The sequence below is a fragment of the Drosophila elegans genome, unplaced genomic scaffold (assembly GCF_018152505.1).
Source record: "Drosophila elegans isolate 14027-0461.03 unplaced genomic scaffold, ASM1815250v1 contig_814, whole genome shotgun sequence".
NCBI classification, from domain to species: Eukaryota; Metazoa; Arthropoda; class Insecta; order Diptera; family Drosophilidae; genus Drosophila; species Drosophila elegans.
The window spans coordinates 18,991,963-19,015,622 of NW_024546167.1; positions in this window are offsets into that span (position 1 = coordinate 18,991,963).

Genomic DNA, 23,660 nt, shown 5'->3' on the forward strand with positions numbered 1-23,660 from the left:
TTGATATTCATTCATTCTGATAACTAGCGGAAAATTACAAATAAATAGTCACGCAGTGTATAAAGTAAGACGATTGCATATGGGAGGTACTTAGAGTTAATTTTAAATCTGACTTTCGATTTGTTTAATTTATAAAATAAAAACAGTATATACAATATTATGAAATAATTTTAATATATGCTTACACCAAACGAAATTTTTTTTTTCTCAATTAAAATGCATAAGCTTAAGCGAGTTCCACAATTTAATGAGTTCGTTCATGTTAAAACAATTAATTCAAACTTAATCTTAATGACTTTTAGCCTTGCACACATGAGTTCATTCGGGCAAAAGCCAAGGCAAAGCTATAAAAAATATAAAAATATTCCATAATAGCTGGGGAAGGATTGCATAAGCTGATGCATTTACATGCCAATTATAAAATATTCCAGCTGCTTTACATGATTTCTCCATGTCGTGGGGGAAAAAATGCGCCGAGAGGGAAAAAAGCAAACACAATTCAGGAGTTGGCAGCATATGCGTCTAATGTGCGCACATTAGCAACACAAATGCAGCCCAGTACGAAGGGTGAAGGATGAAGGACTACGGACGAAGGACGAAGCCCCAGAAATAGTAGAGGAGCCACAGGAACAGAGGTATAGAGAACTAGAGCCAGAACCAAAGCCACTCAAGCAAACGAACGCACTTAATTTATGCAATTTGGTTAACAACGTTAAAATAGTAGACGAGGCCAAGAGGAGCCCAAGGATGCCAGACATAAATCAAAATGGAAACAATAACCCGCCCGCGCAGAATGAGATAGCTGCACAGCGAAAAAAAAGTTGCTGCTTTTATAAAATAATAATTAGATTAACTTGACACCTGTCTGTGACCTTTCAACATCACATTTTAATCGTTAAATGATTAAAAAGAATTAAAGAAAAAATTACAGAAAGCTTGTGAAAGTACAAAATAACCCTTACACTATGTACTTGTTTTAAAAATAAAATAACCATTTTTCATTTTACAGATTTTGATTAATTTATATGATATGATGGCTAATAAATGACTCTTATCCTATTAACCTCTTTCAAAAATAAAAACATAGTTGTTAATTATATATGTGACTTATTTGCAATACAATTTGTCCCAAGATTTTTTTTCTTGTAATGTTCATTGTATTCAATATAAAAAACTCTTGTGACAACTGTCCGTGTCCTTTAAACATGTCACTAAAAAATAGTCAAATGATAATTAGATCACGTCTTATCACATACTTTTTTTTTTGTTTTACAAACAAACGGAAAAAAAAACTTTTAAAAATATTGCAAATTCTCAATGATTATCTCATTAAATCAAAATAATGGGGAAACATGGGGAATAAATAAGGCTGTCATTAATGACCATGTTTTTTTTTCCAGTGTACACACACATGAGCCGAGCGAGATGGGCAGATTGGGTAACTGTAGCGAAAGGAGTAATAAGGATAATGAAGCGGCAGAGTTTGCGGCATGCAACCATGAGGCACTTGCCATGTAAACGATGATGAGCACGATAATGATGGCATTTCAATGAGCTCACACACACACACTCTTGCACAGGAAATTTCCTCGCTTTTCCTGTCGACGACATCGCAATTTCCATCGCCGCTCTTCTTGAACCAATATTTGCTCAAATATTGGCTCATTATTTGACATTATTATAGATTAATTAGCTTATTAATTATTTTAACGCATGGCATGGGGCACTCCACGGTTGTTTGCGACATGCGGCCGAAATTTCAGGAAAAGATATTAATATTCAAGCAATTAGTTGGAAAAAGAAAATATGTAATATAATATATTGGTTTTTGTTTTCTTTTCTGTTTGATTGACTTTCATCCATCGGAAATTAAAGAAAGGTTTTGACTTAAGTTACGTTAAAAGCAATATACTTTTTAATTTTAGAAGAAAGTGAAAACAAATATATTTGAAAAACTTTAGGACTAAAATATTTACAAATTTAATTTGATTTTATACTTTATATTTTAACAAATTGCCAGTCAAGCAATAACTTCAAGAGCCTATATATTCTTTAATCATTATTTCTGGATAAAGCATACTTTTAACCCATTTGGCTAAAACAAAACCATTTCAAAAAGTACCAACCATTATTATGATTTTCCCAATCAGCTAATCAAGCCAGTTCAGTGAGGTGAAAAAGGTATCAGAATCGAACCTCAAGTTAGGTCAATAACCCCACTTGTTCAGCTGCAGCCGCCTTATTTTCATGAATATCCTTTGGGGTTTTATTGGGGCTCCCAACCCCTCAACCCCTTCGAGAACTACTTAGTTTGTTGGTTGCAGCGTTATCTAGTTACTTTTACAAGTTTTCCCCAGCCAGGATTACAACCGGCATCGAGATGGAGTCTGGGTCCAGAGTTGGCAGTTAGCCTGTTCGGCAAAACTTTTCCGTTGCCATGAGTTTTTGTTGCTGCTGCACTAATTTGCGTGACCTTTTTGGGGGTGTGGAGGTGAGGGGGGTTGGAGATTTTCGGATGGCAGTCAACTAACCAGGTAACCCAACTAACCAGACAACAGCAGCCGAACCAAACCGAACGGAGCGGTGGAAGGCAAAAGCCTTTTGAATGGCATTTCATTTGCGACGCCTTTCAACGTTAATGCCATGGAAAATGCATAAATTGTGGCATCCAAGTGCTGAACCTGCAGCCAGAACAATGCTCATTTTCAGTAGGAGTGGAGTGGTAATGCTAAGATATCAGCTCGTTTCATTTTCCAGCTTATCAGGGCAAGAGCTTCACTTGAATGCAGTCCGCAAAATGCTTTCAAAGAGTTTAAAATAGAAGAAAATATCTGTGGAGGAGCATTCATTTAAGATATTCTATGGTTATGAAATAAATGTGCTTTTACTTTTAGGATTAAAGGAAAATTTACAGAATATTTGAGCAACTAAGGAGTGACTATTTATCGGTTCCAGATATAATATATGAAACGGGTGTACATAGCTTAAATATGAAAGGAAAATGTAAAAATAGATTTATGGCTTATGCATTCTTTGTTTTCTATAATAATTGAAAAGCTTTTCTTTTTCTTGCAATGAAAAATCCAATTGAAAACTCTTTTTAAATTAATTACTTATTTTAATGTTAATAAAAACTGAATTTATTGGCATTACTCTTCTTTATTACAAAAGTATGTTATTTTGCAAAAGTCCTATATATTTTGCAAACATATGTTGACAAATACAATAAAATTGTCTCTACATTTCTGTTTCTAACGTGTTTATTAAATAACTTTATATAAAGCTAGCACATCTTCACTTCTAGCATCAAAACGATGAAGCCAATAAAAGAAATCCAAACGGCACACAATTCAAATGGAAGCTTGGATAAAGTGGAGTCAAGAAAATCGGCAGTCAAAGAACATTCACACTTTTCAAACAGAATTAGGCGACTTTAAAGTGAGGGGATATCCCGGCGGGAGAACCCTTTGGAGCCCATTAGCCGATTTGCATATATAAATAAATCAAGTTGATCAAAAACATATATTCATAGTGCACGCACACAGGCAGACGGGCACACAGACATTTACAACAAAACGATTTTCCACTTGACATAAGCTCAAGTGGCCCACGCCCCTCGACAGGAGGAAATTCAATCTGTTCTTTCCATTTAAACAATTTTCGAAAAACTTGTTTATAACTCAATTTTTGCAGACACACACACGCACTCGAAATAACACTTAAATAAATAAACACAAAAAGTGCTTACCCAATGCAAAAGTTGGTAAATGAACAATTCCATTTTGCGATTGTGAATGTGTTTGATTGTGAATGGAAAATGTTTGGGGGGCAGAGTTGAGCTGGGAAAATGGAAAATCCTCTTGTCTGAGTTTTGGTTCACACGCATGTAATACACAATGGTTGTTATTGTTATTGTTAGTGTTGTATTGTTGTTGCAGCTCTTAACATGGCACGCGAAGAATCCTCCAAAAGCGAAATGGATATATCCAGGCGCTTTTAGCGCTCGAATTTGAACTCGGTGTGTTTGCAAAGGAAATTGAAATTGCCAAATGGCTTTTTATGCATCTATGTGTGTGGGCTTTTTGGGGGCGCCAAACTCGACTGGGCGTGGCTGGCACATTTGTGAGTGCTGCTTAAACTTCTTTGCATATTTGTTTTCACACAATTCAATTTGTATCTTAATATATTTAAGACGTTTCAAATGTATTTCGCTAAGTACAAATTTATATCATTCTGGTTTTGATGTTAGTTAGTTCAGCCTATCACTAGAATTGAAATACTTTTTCTTCACTTTATATCTTGTAGTTAATGTCGTTTTATTTACCGAGACGAATACCAATTTTATAATGTGTCCATTATATAAATAAATAAATACTGGTTCAGTTAAATGATATAATTTTCCAATATTTACATATAATAATATATTATATTTATTATATATTATATTTATTTTTGTTTGTCTAAATTTACAAAAAATCAGTGTCCCAACTTTAAATTAAGCTTTCCCCAAAAAGCGGTATACATCAAAAAATATATATTGATAATGCCCCTTTTCGCTTTCAATCATTCGTATTCATATCTGTTATTGACATTTTATGCATGACATTCCCCTTTTTTCAGTCATCCCTTTCAGCATCCTTATTTCATGTCAAGAGAGCAGCGGGCAAAAAAGCTTTGCCTGAAAATGACGCGGGTTGTCATCGTGAATTAAAATAATTGATTTATTTTAACGCAAGTTAAGCGAATAAACAAACTGATGGGAATGGCAAGAAAAAATAAAAGGGAAAACCATGAAAACGGCAACCGCACTTGAAGTTGTCAGCAGCAGAGGAAAATCAAAAAAAAAAAAAAAGGGAAAGCTTTCCCTTTTTGCGCAGTTTAAAACAAGTATAAATTTAAAGACAAAGAAAAACGTTGATGCTGATGAAATTATTAGTGAAATGGACAAATTACTAAAGGGTTTTGACCCCGAAGGGTATTCAGTTCTTCAGTTCTTATCTCAGCTGATGCGCAATGTTGTGTAAATTGTCAAAAATTATTAATTGCCATCGTTATGCCTTGACTTGATAGCCTGCGGCTGGTTTTTTGGTAGTAACTGGCTACATTGCCCATCCACCCACTTTAATTAGCCAATAAATGCCGCTGCGAATGGGAATTAATGCCGCTTGCTAACTGTTGGCGATTTGTTATCGTTAACAGCCAAGTATTTTCTTGTTACTTTCGTTGCATATTTTTTGATCTTAGGCACCGTTTTTTGGGGAGTCTCCTTTTGGGTTAATCGTTTTGTTGCCTGCTGGCTGGCGAAATATTATACTCACTCTTTTTATTAGTCGTCATTAATATTTTTATTGGATCTGCCTGGCAACTTTCGGTTGCGGCTCGTTAATAAAGACATAAACGCGAGTTATGCGGTTCAGTGGAATGGGAAAAGCATATTTTTGAAATTTATGACCAGTTAACTTCACGAAAATTTGGCCAAGCAATTTGAAACTTGAAAAGCTGAACAACTTTGGTAAGAATAAATGATGGTAATCATACAATCAAGGAAGAATATATGATTGTAGTTGTAAAATTCAGGGAATTCGATTACAAAACTAAACGAATGTAATTAAGATAAATGTATTGGGTATTACCAAATCATTCTGGGATTTTCAAACCTTTAAGTTTATTGGAAAACAAAAAATACAAGCTGCAGTATGAAAACCATTTACCAAAACCACTCTAACAGCTTAGGACTTATTCGGTTCCATTGTCATACATTTATCCAGACATTTCATTTGGCCCATAAGCCATTGCCTATTGCCTTAGTTTTTAACTCGGCTTTTGCCACAAATTGCATTCAAATGCAAACCGCAGGAGTCACATTAGGATGCAAGGAGTCGAGAGCCCGATGCGGCCATACTTTGTCTTCCAGAAACCCCACCACAAAGTCGCCAAATCGCTCTTCGCCCAACTTCACCCCCAAAAATCTTGGCCAAATGTGAGGCAGCATCGGTGGAGAAAGAGTTGGCAACAGTGGGCGAGAAAGAGAGGCAAGATAGTACAGTAAAGCGAGGCGAAATTTCTGTTTTATTGCGGTTTATGAAACGGTTCATAAATAAGCATATGTGTGTGTGTGTGCGAATGCATTTTCCATATGTTGGTGTATGTGCACAGTGCATTTCAAAATTATAAAATCGAAAGTTTTAAAAACTTAATTTAACAACTTTATTGCACACTATATAATTTTTATTGTCTGCAGTTATATTTTAATTAGAATAATATTTCTGGACCGTTTTTTTAAGCAATTTAATTTTAAATGAATATGAATGCTTATGCATATGCGAATGAATTCTCCACAAATTTTAAAATCATAAATAACAAAAATATTTAAATCTTTATAAATATAAATTTAACATTTTCAAAAGCAAATATGCAACATGAGAAAGACGTCAAATAATTTGAATTATATTTAGTTAAATTTTAAGTTGAATATTTTTTAAATAAACTCAGTTTTCAAACAACCATACAGGACCGAAACGCACCTTACATGGTTAGGTATGTAAACCCAATTTACGTCAGAATAACTGAATTTCTGCGGATGAAGCAAACCGAGGATGAGAAGAAGAAATTGTGGAGTTGGAGTTGGAGTCAGAGAACCCAAGTAAAATTTTACTACTGACTGAGTTTTTGGTTTGGCACATTTCCTGCCATAACCAAAACCAAAACCTCACATGGGACTCATTTTCCAACGTCGCTTTAAATTTCTCAAATATCTTAATGCATTAAAAATTAACCACCAATTTGAAATATGTACTTTGTTATCGAAGTACACTCCTTTCTTGCATGCCTTGCAGCAAAAACAAAAGTTTACGCCAATAAATAATGGAGAAAAATTTAATAATACTTTGGCCGAGACAAAACTTGGCCATTATCAAACATTACCAAAACTTTGCTGTTCACAATTTTACAACAAATTTAACATTAATTTGACAATTTACAACGCAGCAGCCAAATGGCCCGAAGGCAAAGCAAATGAATCGCTGAGTGAGAGGACGGGAAAGTGTGAGACGAAATGAATATTCAATTTTAAGTTGCCTTTGTCCGAAAGTTTGTCAAATTATCCAAAGTAAATATTTTTTATTTCGAAATTTCCAGAGGCGTTTTTTTGATTGAAAAATGAATTTAAATGAAAATGCTGTTATTAAATTTGATTTTATTTGAGGCTTTGATAGATTTATTAAATTTTAAATTTCGTTAAATATTTTTTATTTTGAATTTTCCACAGGCGTTTATTTGATTGAAAAATGAATTTAAATGAATATGCTGCTGTTAAATATGACATTGTTTGACTTTTTGTAGCAAATATATATCAATAAAAATAATAACAATATCGTTATTTAATAAAAAAATTATTTAAGCATATATACTTCTGTTGATGTTATTTGGGCCTATGATACGTATAGTATATTTAAACGTTTGTCAAATTATTAAGAGTAAATACTTGTTATTTTGAATTTTTTGTAATCAAAAAAAGAATTTAAACCAAAATGCTCCATTGAAATATGATATTTTTGAGCTCTTCAAGTGTTTATTAAATTTTGACGTGCATAATAAAGACCAAAAATATTTCCAATAATTCTCAAAACCCGTGATGGCCTTTAAAAATAGTTTGGCAAACTGAACTACCATCCATCAATAACCCTTCATTTGAGCGCTCAAAATATTTATCACTGCACTGCAAAAATAGCCGAAAAAGCTGGGGAAATATGTATGCACTTTCAATGATTGAACACTGGCGGATTCGAAAGGACCTCTATTAGGGGGCCATTCACAGAGTTCTATATCAAATTTCACATCTATATTTTACCCCAAACTCTCATGGGCAATGCCCAAAGTGAAAAATGCCGTGAAAAAAAGAAAATTGGAGCGAAAAAAAGAGAGGTAGCAACGGCAGACCATAGAGAGACCATAAATTTTCCACTCTGCCTACGCTCATTTGCACAGCGGATTAAAGGGTCTCGTCGGGGTTTTGCACACCCCATCTCTCTTTTTGTCTCGCCCACCATTTATTATGCCTTTGCGTAGGGATTTTCTTGGTTTTCCATTTCGTTTCGCTATTTCTTTATTTTCTGTTCAGGCTCCCTCGTAGCGGAAAGCTTGCAAAAGTGATTAATGCAAAAGTTGGAATACACTGGACTGGGCATTGGACTACAGCTCCATGTCGATTTTTGTTGCCTAGAATCCGAGTTCGAGTCCGAATCCCAGGGACCAAACAAATTTGCCAACGCGAATAGAAAACGCCGCACAACGCTGGCATTTTTATTGAATTGCGAGTACTGGAATGCGTCTGCCTTCTATGGCCAGTCCATTTTACCTGAAAAGGACGAAAGGGCCAAAGGACGAAGGACGCAGGGTTGACAGGGGCTGGTTGGCGGAGTTTTGACTACAGCTGCGCGGATTAAAGCGTGAAATACTCCGAAAATCGGCTTTTGGCGGCAAAGAGTACTCGGTACAGGTGGCAGCTTCCACAATTGAACCTTAAAGCTGGAGACACAAAAACAAAAATAGGCAAAAAGTAGATTGGAAAACCCTTACACATTGGGAAAATGATAAAATGTAAATAACTCTAAAATAGAAAAAATATTTAAGACACTGATCATTAACTTCATTAACACGATTGTAATATAAATTATATTACATCAAATAAATTTGATTTCTTTCCTAGCTACATTTTAAATTGTTAACAGCTTAATACGTAAACGAAAAACAGTCTTCTTTGTGATAAACAACTTATACCAAAATGTAGACTGCTTTTCTTGAGCAAATATCACTTTAAATCAATTTCCCAGCTCTGCAGGAAACAAGTTCTCTTAAATAACTGAAATGCCAACGATTTAAGCCCAAGACAAACACATTTTCAATAAATACGAAACGAGCTGGAGACAATAAAATGTCAACCAAATCAGGAATCAAAGATTCCAGACCAGCCCACTCCCCCAGCCCCATAGAAAATGCCTAGAACTGATGTCTATCAAGCCATCAAACTGGCAAACGAGTGCCTGTCGCCGGGACTTAAACAAAAGCCAAGGGACCGGGGCCAAGTGTCAGTGACATCGACTTGGAGAAATGCGAAGAGAAGGTGGAACCACCACCACCCTGCCTGCTCAGCCTGATTTTAGCCAGAATTATTGATGGTAATTTTAAAACGTGCCCTAAAATATTTTACACATTTGCCGGATTTACAGTTTTCGCTCCATCCAAAAAATGTTCGAATTTCGAACCACCCCAAATGGATATCACCCTCTGTGATTATAGAACACCTCCAATACTCCAATACCTCTCCCTTTTGTTTCGTTCGATTGACGCTTATCTTAATGGACCAAACATATGGCAATGGCCGTACCCCGTGGAACGTGTTGATAATTTAAATAAGCTACTTTTCCAGCTCACAATCTCGTCCACATTGCGCATACGCAGCGTTGGCCCGTCAGCCTGCCTGTCGTCGTTGCGATAAGCGACGGTAAATGATTTTTCGATTTCATATTAATTTTGCGCTCGTCAAATCCCAGAGAGATTTGTGTGCCAGGCGTGTGCCTCCTCCCTGGGCTTCATTAAAAATATCTTTGGCATTTTTGCATGCATAGATATTTCGGTTTTTTTTTTTTGTGAATTACAGGGGAAACAACAAATTATAGCGGAATTTACACAAATTCCATGGATATTTGGTTGGAGCGAAGGATGTGCTTGGATTGCTAATAGAGCTTTGAGAGGGTTACTTTTAATTAATTGCTTTTGGGGGACTAAGGTAAAGTGGTTATGGGTTAATGCTGACAGTTTTTATTGAAATATGTTGATGGTAATAAAAGCATTAAAATATAATAATGTAAAGTTCATATTGCTAAGCATTTATTACCATTAATATATGTCAATTTAAAACAAAATTTTCACAGTTTAAATCAATAATATTCTTTTAAATTACATAGAACCCCCATGTTTTTGTAATAAAAAAATATTTCTTTCTTGAAGACAAATCCAATCAAACCACATAGCTGCCTTTACTCCCCAAATTAAAATTCCTTGTTCCCCTTATTAACGAAAATTCCAAAGATGTCCAGAAAGGACACGACCGGCCAGCAAGCACATGTGCAATTTAAGCGTATTAGCAGAAACCCAGAAACCAAGGAGGGCACACACAAAAATCAAATCAATTTTAATTTGGGGGGGAAAACAAGCAGCCAGAAAAGCGGGGAAAATGCCAGGGCAATCGAAAAGCAAAGCAAAGTAAAGTAAAGGAAAGGAAAATCAACAATGGGGCAGCAGACAACCCCTAGTACTTCTTGGGAAGCCCTCGAATGCCTGTGCTTAGCATATGTGCATAAATCTCGGGGCAGTCGAGCCAAAGGGGCGATATCCAACGCCAGTTGGTCTTTAGAACAATCTAATAAAATGTCTAAACGCTTCAATGACAATTCGAGCATGTAAAGTATATGCGAGGGGGACCTACGTATAGGAAAAAGACGGGAAAGGAAAAGCAATGGAAGTACATGTTGCATGTGGCGCATAAGCCTTGTTGTACAACTCGCAATCAGCTCGGACCGCCTTTATTTCCCTTTTTCTCCGTTTCCGACACCCTGAAAAGTAGGCAATAATCGTAAGTGAAACTCCGACAGGGGGACAGACATCCAGAAATCGAGAAATCCTGCGTGGAGGTGGAGTTCAGTAGCTGACCTCTCAAGACCTCTGACTGCTTTAAGTTGTGGGGCTCTGTAATTGAATTAAATGAGATTTCAATATGCGGGCACATGCTTCAATGGATTTAATCTGAACGGCAGGGGAAATAATGTATCGATGGCAGGAGTTTGATTTTGTCTTAAAGCTATGCTCCGTTGCCCAGGCAAATTTTAATGCTCCAAATTGCCTTTAATTTATATTGAATTAAATCATTCTCTTAGAACTACTGCCACTCATGCCCTAAATTTGGTTAGGGAACTCAAACCATGTGAGAGCAAAGTTATGAAAGGAGGAGTTAAGTACTTTACTGTGTAGTTGGTGAGTTAATTAATAAGATTAAATTTGGAAAAATATATATAAGTTAATTAATTATAAGAAGCTGTGACACATAAAAGTAAATATTTTATTGATAAGATTACAAATGTAGCAAGGACCTTTTAATATGATAATGACAATCACAGCTTAGTATGTGAATTAAATTATATATTAATTGTCCATAAATTTATAAATTTAAATAAACATTGTATTGTTAAGATCATAACGTTCCGAAGACTTTTACAATTAAATTTTAATTGGTAAGTTTATTGATGTTATGTTGTGTGCTAAAGATTCCTTGGACCTTTTCAATATGCGATTATACACAAATTTATAATTACGCAAGTTAACTATTTACCATCCATTTTATAATAATAAAAGCAAACATATATTTGTGAATCCTTTTTTACCTTCATCTTCAAAGTCTTGCACATTTTAAAACCCTTTTATTTTTTTACTTCACAAATCAAACCTTTTCCCTTGAACTTTTTCAAGATCACCCTCCATCTGCGTCTGGACATCTCAATTTTTGAACTCAACTGACAAGTCTAAGAGTGAATCTTAAAAGTTTTTATTTGTGTTACTTTGTCTGTCCTTTTCCCGGCTGATAGTCAACATGCAAACTTCAATCAACACCAGCAAATATCAACCGGCCAAATAGAGAATGACCAAAAAAGTGAACTCTTCAAACTGTCCCGCATTGTGTAATTTTTCAACTTGAGACTGACAAAAAAATATAGGAAACTCAAGGAAATCAAGAAGAAAATAAGGAGGAGCAAAAGAAAAGTTTTTTTGACTTCTTATCGTTTCTTCTACTGTGGTGAAGGTATTCCGGGGGTTTTTTCGGGGGTTTCAGGGGCTAAGGGGTGCTGACTTTGACCATTGTTTTATTTACCTGGCCGCCAACTTTTCTCTCTCACTGTGTGTGTGTGTGTTTGCTTATTTATATCGCATGATTGAATCTTGGCCAACAGCAACTTTTTCTATTAACTTTAATGCCAGGCAACCAGCAGCTCTTAAAAAAAATAAGAAACTAACCAGGTGTGTGTGTGTGTGCGTGTGTAGGGTATCTGTCTGTCTGTCTACCTGTCTGTTTTTGTCCCCTACTCCGTTTTAGTTTGCTAAATGAACTTGATTTTTATCGTTTTCTTCTTGCATTTCCACTTTTCCACTTTTCTATTTTTCTTATTCTGGTTCTGTGTGTGTTTGGTGTGTATATTGATTTCCAACGTCTTCCACTTGGCTTGACTTGACTTGTTCAAGTGGCGACCATTATTTATACCCTCAACTAGGGGTAATTACTTAAAATTACTTTGGTAAAATGTTAATAAAATAGCTTTTATTAGCTTAAACACTCGCAATTATATTTGAAAATTAAGAAAATATTGTTAGGAGCAACAACATAACTTTTTATCTTTTATTATAAAGTTTGTTGACCTCTTTTCTTAACTCATAAACTTAATGTAAGCTGTAGAAATGATTTTTAATAGCAATTTTTTCAAGTTAGAGCATCGGAAATTCTATTAAGAGACTGAATAAATCGTTTTCAATTGTTTTTATGCCACAATTTGAAAGCCAGAGCTAATGAAAAGTAACCAAAAGTCAAAGCTTTTTTTTTGCTGGTTCAACAGTTTTTTGGGGGTTTTTCCCGACTTTTGGACAATTTTCAATGAATTTCGCAGGTTGGCTGGCAGCTCAATTATTGATGACTTGTCAAGTTTCGCCAGGTAAAAGACCGCAAATAGCACAGGTAAGAGTTAATTAATGGTGAAATGTTCCCTTCGAAAATCTCTGTAAGAAGTGAAATGTAACTCTTAAGATTTTATAGATGTTTCTGGGGAATTGAAAGCAATTATCTCAATTTAATTGCATGGCTTGGAGAAGGATTTCGAGTGCATTATGTAATTTACTCATTAAAACCATTACACATTTGCCTCAAGTACACAATGCACATGTCAAACATGTCTCTCTTGGTGTGTTTATGGTATGTGTGTGTGGTGTGTTTAATGTAAAATATTGGCATTGTATGTCAAGCTCATTAATTATGCTGCATATCGCAGTTTATCAACACAATCGTCTACTTTGAGCAGCCTAACCACACCCTTCTCCTCGTCGACAAAGTCTCGTATTTAATTTATAACCCGAAACCCAAAGTTATACATTTTAACAGGATATGAATAAAGTTGAAGACAATAAAAGCAAATAAGGCAGACAGACAGCTCTACTGAAAACAGCCACACAGAGATAGAGAATCTGATGACTGGAAAAGAGGGGCAAGGGACGATTCAGAAGATTCATTATCTAGCACAACATATATCCAAGTGTGTGCGTGTCCTCAAGGTATCAGGGGCATAGTGTTTTATGGAAAGGGATATCCAAACTGGGGAAATTAAATGTAAATTTTTGGATAATCAGGAGAGGGAGATGATTTATTATACTAAATATATAAACACTATGCATTGCTAATAGCCAAATAATCTAGATAGAATGATTGTATTTATATTTTACCTGACTTAAGTGAGAAATTTAACCAATATAAATACAAACAGTCAGATTGCCCATTATAATTTAATTCATTCTTTATACAGTATTTTAGTTGAGTTTTGGTACTTTTACTATACAAAGTATACTCCATACTGGCCTTACAAATTATATTCTTAATAAATAATAATATTTTTTAATAATATTTACATAATATATATATTTTTATTAATTAACTAACATTAAAATGAATTTAAGCGATAAGCTTAACAAATTTATTTAAGGCTCATTTAAACTTATTTGTTACAGATTCAAGAGTTTTAATAGACGACTTAATATATAAAGAAGTAAGTATATAATATATATATTTTTTATAAATTTACTGGATTATATTATTAAATCAATTAAAACGATAAGCTTAAGAAGTTTATTCAAGAATCATTTAAACTTCATTTTTACAAGTTCAATAGTCTTAAAATTTGGTTTGGCGGTGTTCTGCAATTTTCTATTTGTTGTCCCTCTTGCCATGTCTTTACTTTCAAAACCCCCTTTAAGATGGACTTACGCCCCTGGCAGCCCAACATCTATTCATTTCAGTTTTGTTTCAATGCGTATTTAATGAGCAGACGTGCGTGCAAATTTGAGCTCAGACCATCTGGAGTTCTGCGTCCTGAGTTCTGAGTCCCGCTTATGTCCTTAAAGAAAATCCTGGATGGCAAGTGTTACATGCGAATGGAATGTGTGCGGGTGCAAATACGTGAATGGCCAAAATGAAACCAAAACTTTTCATGCTCGATCGCTGGGGCAACAAAATAAGCAGCAGAAAACGTGCATTCTTCTACTTGGCCACTTTGGAGAGCAAAGGACTACGAAGGACTACGTGCAAAAGTTTTCCATTTCCGCTTTGGCAAACATTAAAGCTGCCAGAACGAATTTACAACGAGCTGTGAGATACAAAGATACAGGGATTCGGACTTTTTGAGATTCACACGCACGCCTGGACCAAAAGAAGCTGCATGGAGATAATCAATGGCCAAAAAAAAGGAAATGAGCAGCGCTGATAAATCAAATGCGAAAACGGGAACTCGGCAAATAAAACCAAGCGGAATAAATGAAATGCCAAAAAAGTTTAATTGCAAAAAAAAAAAGAGAAAACATGAGTTACGAAGATTGCAAAGAATTTGTGGAAAAAAAAAGGCAACTGCGAAATGATAAAAGCATCCTAAGTTTCATTTCAATTACTCAATACATAGAAATATAATTATTATGTTTAAAATAATAATTTTGTAAAAAGGCCACTGTGAAAGCATGAAAGCGTTACAAGTTCCACTTAAATTTATCAGTACATAAAATCCTTAAACCATAATTTCCACCTCATTTGCAGTAATAGCATACATTGTTAAATAAATAAAACATCTTCCGTAAGGGCAACTTTTAAATTAAGCATTATTTTGAAAACCTGTTGGCCCAGCTTGGCTCTTCGGATCCCTTCTGGTTTTCCTTTAGCCTTTAGCTAATCCCTCGTATAAACTTTGCCCACTCTCAATTGGCGCCTTTTATTTCGGGGCGCCCTCAATTAAAGTCTTAGGGCGCCAACAAAAATCCAACGCCTTTGCCTTTCCGCGATTGTAAACAGTTTTGCCGCTGGCCCATAACTCTAAGCCAATAGTCAACATGGGAAAATAAAACAAAACAGCGACCAGACGACACACTTGACGTTGGGTTGGCTTGGGTTTTTTGGGTTGAGATTGTTTTTGGGGGGCAGAGGCCACTTCAAATTTTCAACAATAGCAAAATGAAGCAAACGAAGCAGGAAGCCACTTTAAGCCCCGCAAATCCATAAGGCAAACAAAATGGATTTCAAATAGAGAAGCGCGACCAGGAAGAGGATGAGATGCCCGTCAGGGTCCCCCTGTACCTTCCCTTTCCTCCAGCCCATAAGCTTCACTGTGGTACGGGGCAAATCGAGTGAGACGAAGTTGGGACCACGACATCCATCCCTGTTGCCATTGTTACCCAGTCACAGTGGCTTAAACTGGAATAAATAAAGCAAAACAAAAGACTCTTACCAAAATAAACATGATAATAAAAATTTAAAATTACTATTAACAAACTCACTTTTTTATATTAATATAATAGAAGCATAGCAAAACACAATTAAAATACAAGACTACAAAAATAAATATATTTTTTCTATCAACGGAATTATCTAACTTACCTTTTTGTAATAGAAAGCAAATAAAATTGTAGTTCTTAAACATATAAAATTATATATTTTTGAAAGGCAAGCATATGTTTATAATCTTGAGATCTTTATTTTAAGTTAAATTAAATTACAAATGAATTCAATGATTTTCGTTTATTATTCATTAATTTAATATACTCCACTGTGCAGTGTCGATAATGCCACACAATATTTTCACAGTGGTTACACCAAGAAGGCAAATTGCCAGGCAGTGTGAGGGGTGGGGGATTTTCTGAAAAATGGAGGGGCTAGAAGAAAAAGCCGCCATCGGGTGTCAACATTGCCAGAAGCGCAAAACCAAAAGTTTGTTTTTCAGCGATTTTTTTTGTAAATTTTTTGTGCTGTTGCTCCATTTCTTTGTTCTTTTCCGTATTTGTGTGTACAAAGCTTGAGGCTGCGAAAGCCTGACATTTTTGCCAAGGAAAATTGAAAATTTTCTACTAATCGCAATCGATATGCCCAGCCAAATGTCACTCAGTTTTGGGGAAGGACTGGGAAATGGGGTGGCACTCTGGAGTGGGTTTCATCTGTCTGAGATTCGGTTTTGTGCAAACAAATAAATTGAAGAATGCTCGAAAATTAAATAAATATTTGGCATTTTTCAGCTGCAAATAAATTACAATAATGAATGAGTCGCAAACGGAAGAATGGGGCATTGTCTGAGTCGACGAGTGAGACAGATAAATTACAGTTGAGTTGACAAATTAAGTTGCCACCAGCTGGGGCGCTTATAAATGGCTAGCTAATCACATTTCTCTTTTGGGCAAGTTTTTAGTTTGCATTTGATTAAGATGGCTTGTAAAGCTATAATTACGGAATAACTTGATTATTCAAATTAAATTGCTCAAAAATGGAATATAAGCCTTAAATAACTTGGGTTAGACAAATACCAAACAAAGAAAATTACCTATTTAAAAAAAAAATTATGCTGAGAAAAAGATATAAAATATTGTTATAATATAGATTGCATTATTCAAAGAGAATATGACTATCATAACTGTATTATGTGTGCAAAGACATCACCCATTCCTGAATAAAAAGATGGCACCTTTAAAGACTCAATCGCTTTAATTCCTCGACATCTGGTGGGTGGCCAAAAGTCACACACTCGACTGGATCCGCAACGGGGGCAAATTAAAATCGACGCCCAATAAAGAGGCCATGCCACGCCCACCATCAGCATCACATGCGTCCATTCGTGGCCGCCTCCGCCAAAGGATTCTATCACAAGGACCCTCTAGAGCAGAGCCGTGGATCCTCCAGAAAGGGGTCTAAGTATTAACAACATTATATACATTTTCTTAAAATATATATAACAATTTTGTGTAATATTCTTTGAAATTTTGAATTATTTGAAGATGTATCGCTAACAATTTTAAATATATATTATTGATATTACTATTACTATTAAATTAAACTTATGAAAATATTAATTTATCGATAAAAAATGTATTTGTTTTTAAGATTTTATTTAATACATATTTATATTATTGATTCCCCTTTTAAAACGCCTCTGGCGAATCGCCTTGGAACAAGAACAACACTCCGCGTCGTGAGCATAATTCACAGCTGAGTGAATTTTAAGTGGTTATTGGAAAAGTTGGCAAAAAGGCGGCATCAAGTAGCGAAAGTGTTGGGTCCTCCCACTTTCACTCCCATTCACACATTGGGGCGCACTTTTTATTGAGTTACAGGAAGGAGTCGATGGGTGGCCTGCAAGGACTGACGTTCCGTCTAGCAGAAATTAGGTTAGGCATTATAAATAATTTGATTAGCCTTAATTGGCATGAACTTGCAGCAAATGCCAACGCAGCTTCCCTCGATAAGATTGGCAAAGCTCGATATCGATAGAGATGACTGCGTGACAATATTTGGCTTTGATATTAAAATGAATGATTATGTGGAACAACATTTTAATTTATATAATTAAATGGCACAATAATTATACATATTGATGTGGGCTTTGTGAACTTTTTTCACAATTTAAGTTAAAAAGTTTTGGTGTTTTTCAAAGGGAACTAAAAACATATTTGGTTCTCATAAAATAGTATGGATTTTTTAAGATACCTAATAGAATTAGGCTAGTACACCATTAAAAAAAAAAAAAATAAAAAAAAATGATGTGCCAAAAATTTCTTAAAAGAAAGTATTGTTAAACAAATATTTCTTCAATAAACCTTTAATAAAGAGCACTTTCCCCCAATCACCTGACCATCTCTAGACTTAATATTTATTACCTCGAAACTTGGCATTCATGATTGACAGACACGCGCACCCCGGAAAATTCGCCGGGAAAGCGTTTGGAACCTGCGACGCCAGACGGAAATTATTATTATATAATTGAAACGGATAGAGAGAAGTAGCTGAGCGGTTAAGTTGCTTGGCCCACTTCAATAATTCATAAAAACGAAAGAGTCCAATTTGATTCCAATTAAAGATGCAAAACCATCTGAGCTCAGGGGTCTAATGGATAAAATAAGCCAAAGGCCAAAAAGAGTCCTCAAATTGAGGAGCCTTTCACTTGTTTGCCTCACGATTTCGTCGGACAAAGAAGTCGAGACAGGAAAATCGTGCTCAAGTCGATTTGGAAATGCGCCAGATGAGAGGGAAACCTAAAATGGGAGGGGATTTATATGGTATTAGTTGTAAAACAGAAAGGGCAAAGGTGAAAATTTAATGAGAGTGCAAAATTGGAGCAGCATGAAGCCTTTAAGAATATTTTTGTATTATTGAAAATGTCACAAGGTTTTCTAATTACTTAAAATATTTTCTAAACTCTTAAAACTTGCATCATCTTTGGTACTAACTTGAAAACTTCCTACCATATTTGACTTACAGCAGCATCTGCTTGGCTCTTAGTCTTTCATCCGATAAGTAGTACGATTCGGTTATTGCATTTCAGTTGTCTAACCCATCAATAAGAAAGGCCACAGCACCTGCCTGGATCCCCAATCCCAATACCAATCCCACCGAAAAGCAAACCTTGCCACTGGACAGACCGAATTGATGATGCATACGGCAAACATGAGAGGCAACTACTACCAAAAAGGGGCGATGTTTGAGGGGAGGGAATTGGTAAGGGAAAGACAATGACAATTGCATTGACATTTCGACAGAGGGAACTGCTCGTCCTGCTCGAAGCCCCATGGAGCAACAAAAACCCCTACAGGACTCGCATTCGTCCTGGCTGCCAGACCGAAACATGACCATTTACTGGGGAAGCTATCGATTGCCATTGCTTGATTTTGTCATTGGGATTTGTTGTCAGTTTGATTTTTGTGGGGTCCATTTCGACTGGATGGATGAGAGAGGTGCGCTGAAAGAAAAGGAGAATACCTGAAATACCAGTAAATCAGCAGAACTATGTCTTATTTGATGATATCTTTTCTGACCATAAATTAAATTTAACATTTGTTTTATTTTTAAGTTTATATACAATTATTTACTTAACTTAACATTTATTGTTATAGTTTCTGTCCAAAATAAAGTTACCTTAAACTTAACTAACTAACCATTAGAAAATCAAGAATAAAAAATCTAAGCCAAAACTTTCCATTTTTTCCAGTGCACCCAAGAGTATATTTGTATTGGCTTGCACACTAGTTCTATCTCTCAGTTTTTGCCGAGTTTATTTAGTTGTCATTGCAAAAATGTTTGCTTATTGTTAGTGCGTTTTTGAGCTTACACTTCTTCGCAATATTGCGCTGCAGGGCATTTAATTTCATCACTACAAAATTTCACAATTTTCCCGAAAATACTCTGTTCATTTCATATTCAATTTGCCGAGGCATCAAAAAAAAGGGCCTGCAGGCTGACAGAGTTTTCGGTGTACTTTCCTCTGTAATTGGCAACTGCAATTGGAAATTTTACAAAGGCTTGGACCACGCCCAGCTAACACCCCCAATTTACGCCCCCTTTACGCCCCATTTCCCATGGAGTTCAATTCGTTGATCAGTTCATTTAATTTCTGATTCGGTAAATTCGCAGGCCCGTTTAAAGTTAAATTTCGTTTTAATTTTGTCTGTTTGTCTATTCTGCTTCATTTTTCATTTAATGCTAATTGCATTGCGTTTTAGTTGCGGAACAGCGATAATTAAAACGAAAATTCAAAATGCTTTTGCTGTTTCGAATTGGCATGAAATTGATTTGAATGTAATCCAGTTAAATTGAATAAATTCTGCGAAATTTGAATGTTAATTTGAAATAGAAATGCTCAGTCATTTTTCATGGCAATCATGAATCATAACCTAAGTATACATTTCTATAGTTTCCAAATGTTGAGCTTTTATTGGCTTGAGTATAATGATAATTGTATAATTTATTATACGAATTTTTTATAAATTGTGGTATACAAACTGTCATGTCGCAACTTAAAAATGTTAAGTTAAGATGTTTCTTAATTAAGTTGTGAACTATTTCAAAGCAATTTACCTCAGTTTTCGAGTGTCTTGCGTTCCAAAATGAGACACCTGCCAACCGAAAAGCTTTCGCCACTGCATTATGGCATTGGGAAGGTTAAGAGATTTGGGTGCCCGCAATGAAAACGAAAATAATTTCACCGAAATTCCCGCCAGTGACCATGGCAACCAAAAATGACGGAATTGCTCGGCCAGACGCAGGTTACCCATGTTTTCCCCACATTTTCCACACCACGACTGCCGTAAGCCGCTTAAAAATTTGAAAAGAGAAAAATCCTTTGGTGGTGGGTGTTTTTTACCGGCCGAATGGAGGGGCATTGAAAAATCGCACTCGAAACTCATTACAACAAAAGGTGCTTCATTGGGGACCAGTGCTGGGGAGTCGGTGAAGTCGGCCCACTTAAGTCCACCCGAGGGGCGCTATCCGTAATCAACTCGCCGCTGCAGCCACCTTTTTCGCCCCCAACCACTCACATTTTCACTGCAGCGGTCTGTGGACCACCTTCAGATGCACTGGGGAAAATCAGTTTAGTTTTACAATTTTTTAAACTTATTTTACTAGAGGTGACAAAGATTCAAAAGAGTCTAACCAAAAGAGCAACAAAAAGTTAGTTTTTCCGTTACATGTATATAATTTAACTATTATAATTATACAAATAATATGTTGATAGGATAATTGATAATTTTTGAAAGGAGGAATAACATTTTATATGGGTAAATTTATTTTCTGAGTTATTTTTTAAACTCAGCTATGTATTTTAAATTCATATTTTTCAGTGGAATGTACCTCTACCGGAGGCACCTTTTGCATTTGCACAACACTCGGTCGCAGTACGTAAGAAAAAAAGTTTGTGAAAAGAACAATGGTGACACGACACTCCTGCGGCAGAGCAGACCCCCCCTCACAGCGCCCCTGGAAACCGTCGAAAAAGGGGCCATCTTCCCCCTTTTGGACGCACTCTGCTCCTGTCAGCCTCACAATGCCAGGGCACTTAAGCCATTGCTTTTTGATGCTTCCAGTTGGCTTGTGGGTGTGGGAGCTCGATGGAGTCTGATTTAAGAGGGGTGGCAGGCCATTGGCGGGGTGGAAAGGGGGTGGTGGTGTGCTTGCGATTGTCCCAGTTTCCGGTGTCCTCCGTGTGGGGATTTTTCTCATTTCGCTTTGAGAGTTCAGCGTGTCAGGGGGCGAAACCCATTTGCCTGTCTTCTAAAACTCATCTCAACCCATCCCCCAGTGCTACTACGATCCACCCACCTAGCTGTCGCGTTCGAAACCTTCCATGCCTCACTTGCAGTCGCTTATTCCCTTTGTGTTTGGTTCCTGGTCATGTGGACAGCAACCAATAATTCTGATAATGCACAGTGCAAAAATATATTAGCAGCTAATTAAAAATATTTAAATTCATTTCGAATTGGCCTTGGATCATTAGATTAAAGCCGTAAGGTTGAAAACTATAATAGAATTGTTTTTAATTTATTTGGGCCAAATGTATAGTTTTTGCTATGGTTTTTTAGAAATATTTTTCTCAAATGACAACCCACAACTAAAAGAAAGACTGTTCTACACAGCTGACAAGCTAAACTAACGACCCTCATCACTTTTTGGCTAATTTTGAATAATTAAAATTTTGCCCATTTTTCGATTTTTTTATAAGGGGTAACATCATAATTTTTTGCTAAACAATCAAAATTTTTTTTTTTTTTTTAGATTTGAATGCCATTTGATTGGGAATTACATTATGAGCTTATCAAGGTATAACATTCTAATTTTGAACCAATAATGGCATTTTTATATAACAAACATTAATTTTTTTTTTTGGTATTTTTTTTCTTGAATATGACATTTCAATTTTGAACCATTTTTGGCATTGCTTAGTCAAAAATACAGTTTTTTTCTAAAAAATCCCCGCAACGGAATAATTATAGATTGGAAACTGTACATAATTCTAAAATAATATAAAAGGTGCTTTTAAATTTGACTAAAATGTGAGCTTAAGTAAGAATTTTTTGCAGTGTTGTACTAGTCTTCTGCTTGCCATAAACCCAACCTCAGGCTGCGTTGACGTTGTCAGCAGGTAGATGTCCTGGCTAGGACTCGACATTGTTCCTAGTCTGGATGCTGTTGCTCCTGTCTGCCAGGATGTGTGAGTGTGCCGGAGTGTGTTTAAGGGGGTGTGTGTGACAATGATGGCGTTGGCATTGACGTCATTGGCATTGGCGTTGTTTGGACGCAGGCGTTTGGCATTCAACTCGAAGGAGACCAGACTCCGGAGGCTGGGAGACGGACTCCTGTTCAAATGCAGCCCCATTATTTATGCTTTTTAGGTACGTGCCATAAGCAGAATGGGGAAACTGGGTTGCAGGAGCCTTCGTTATCTGCCTAGCAGGTGTGCTACCCATTCTGCCCTTCGATTATGCCTGCAAACATCTTCAATTTGCAGTTGTCGTACATTTTAATTGTTATTGTTATGCATCCCTGGGTTCAGAATTCAGGATTCAGGATCCACAGGATAATTGTCTTTCAGTTGGCTTTTAATTTGGATGGGCAGCAGTTGAGTGTGTCCCTTTGTCCGGCAATTACTTAGCATCAGGATCAAAACCGGGTCCATAACCAGATGCAGCAGCCGGATTCAATAAACCAATGGCTTAAGGCAATGACTTTTCATTCATATGTTGCGATTAGAAAATGACACAATGAATGCGAAATTTATTGAGTTCTGTTTGGAAGAAATTTTAAGTTATGCATTTCTTGTTAACTTCATATTAATAAACAAATTTAAAGGCTTTAAAAGCCATCAAAATGATATATATTTTTTTGTAATAAACAAAATTATAAATAATTCAAAATTAAATTCCATGATTTATCTAATTCTTACAAGAAGTTGAAACAAGTTGAGCCATAATTTATTCATTGTCAGCTGAACAATTTCAAATGAAACCCGAAAAAACAATCCAAGCCATAATTAAACAATTCAATAATACAATGGAATATCCTAGGGCCATCAAGTTTTCCGTGGCCCATTCAAATGATGCTTGAAAATGGCAAGGAGAAGAAAATTCAGAATGAGAGATAGTTAGGAAAATGAAGGGAGGGAGAAAAAGAAAAAGGAACCCCTTCTGTACGAAAAGTTATAAGAGAAATTCAATAGGGCATGCAATTCAAGAAATTATTGTGCAATTTCAATAACTTTTCAATTGGGTTTTCAATTTGCTGCACACTTTGTTCCCCCTCAATCTCATCTTATGCTTTTTTTTGCATATTGAAAACTTTATTTTATCTCATTTTGCGGCCCTCCTCCAAAGAACTTTAACAACTTCTTCGGCTTCGGTCGTCATCTCCTTCATTGTGCGCTTGTGTCTATGAAGGAATTGTCGATTTCCGCATTTATGGAGTGGCATTCGAGAGTTGGCCAAATTATGACCGTGTCTGGTCTTCGGGTCGCACCTGAGTAATAATCACAAAATATGGCGCCTTTGGACTACAACTT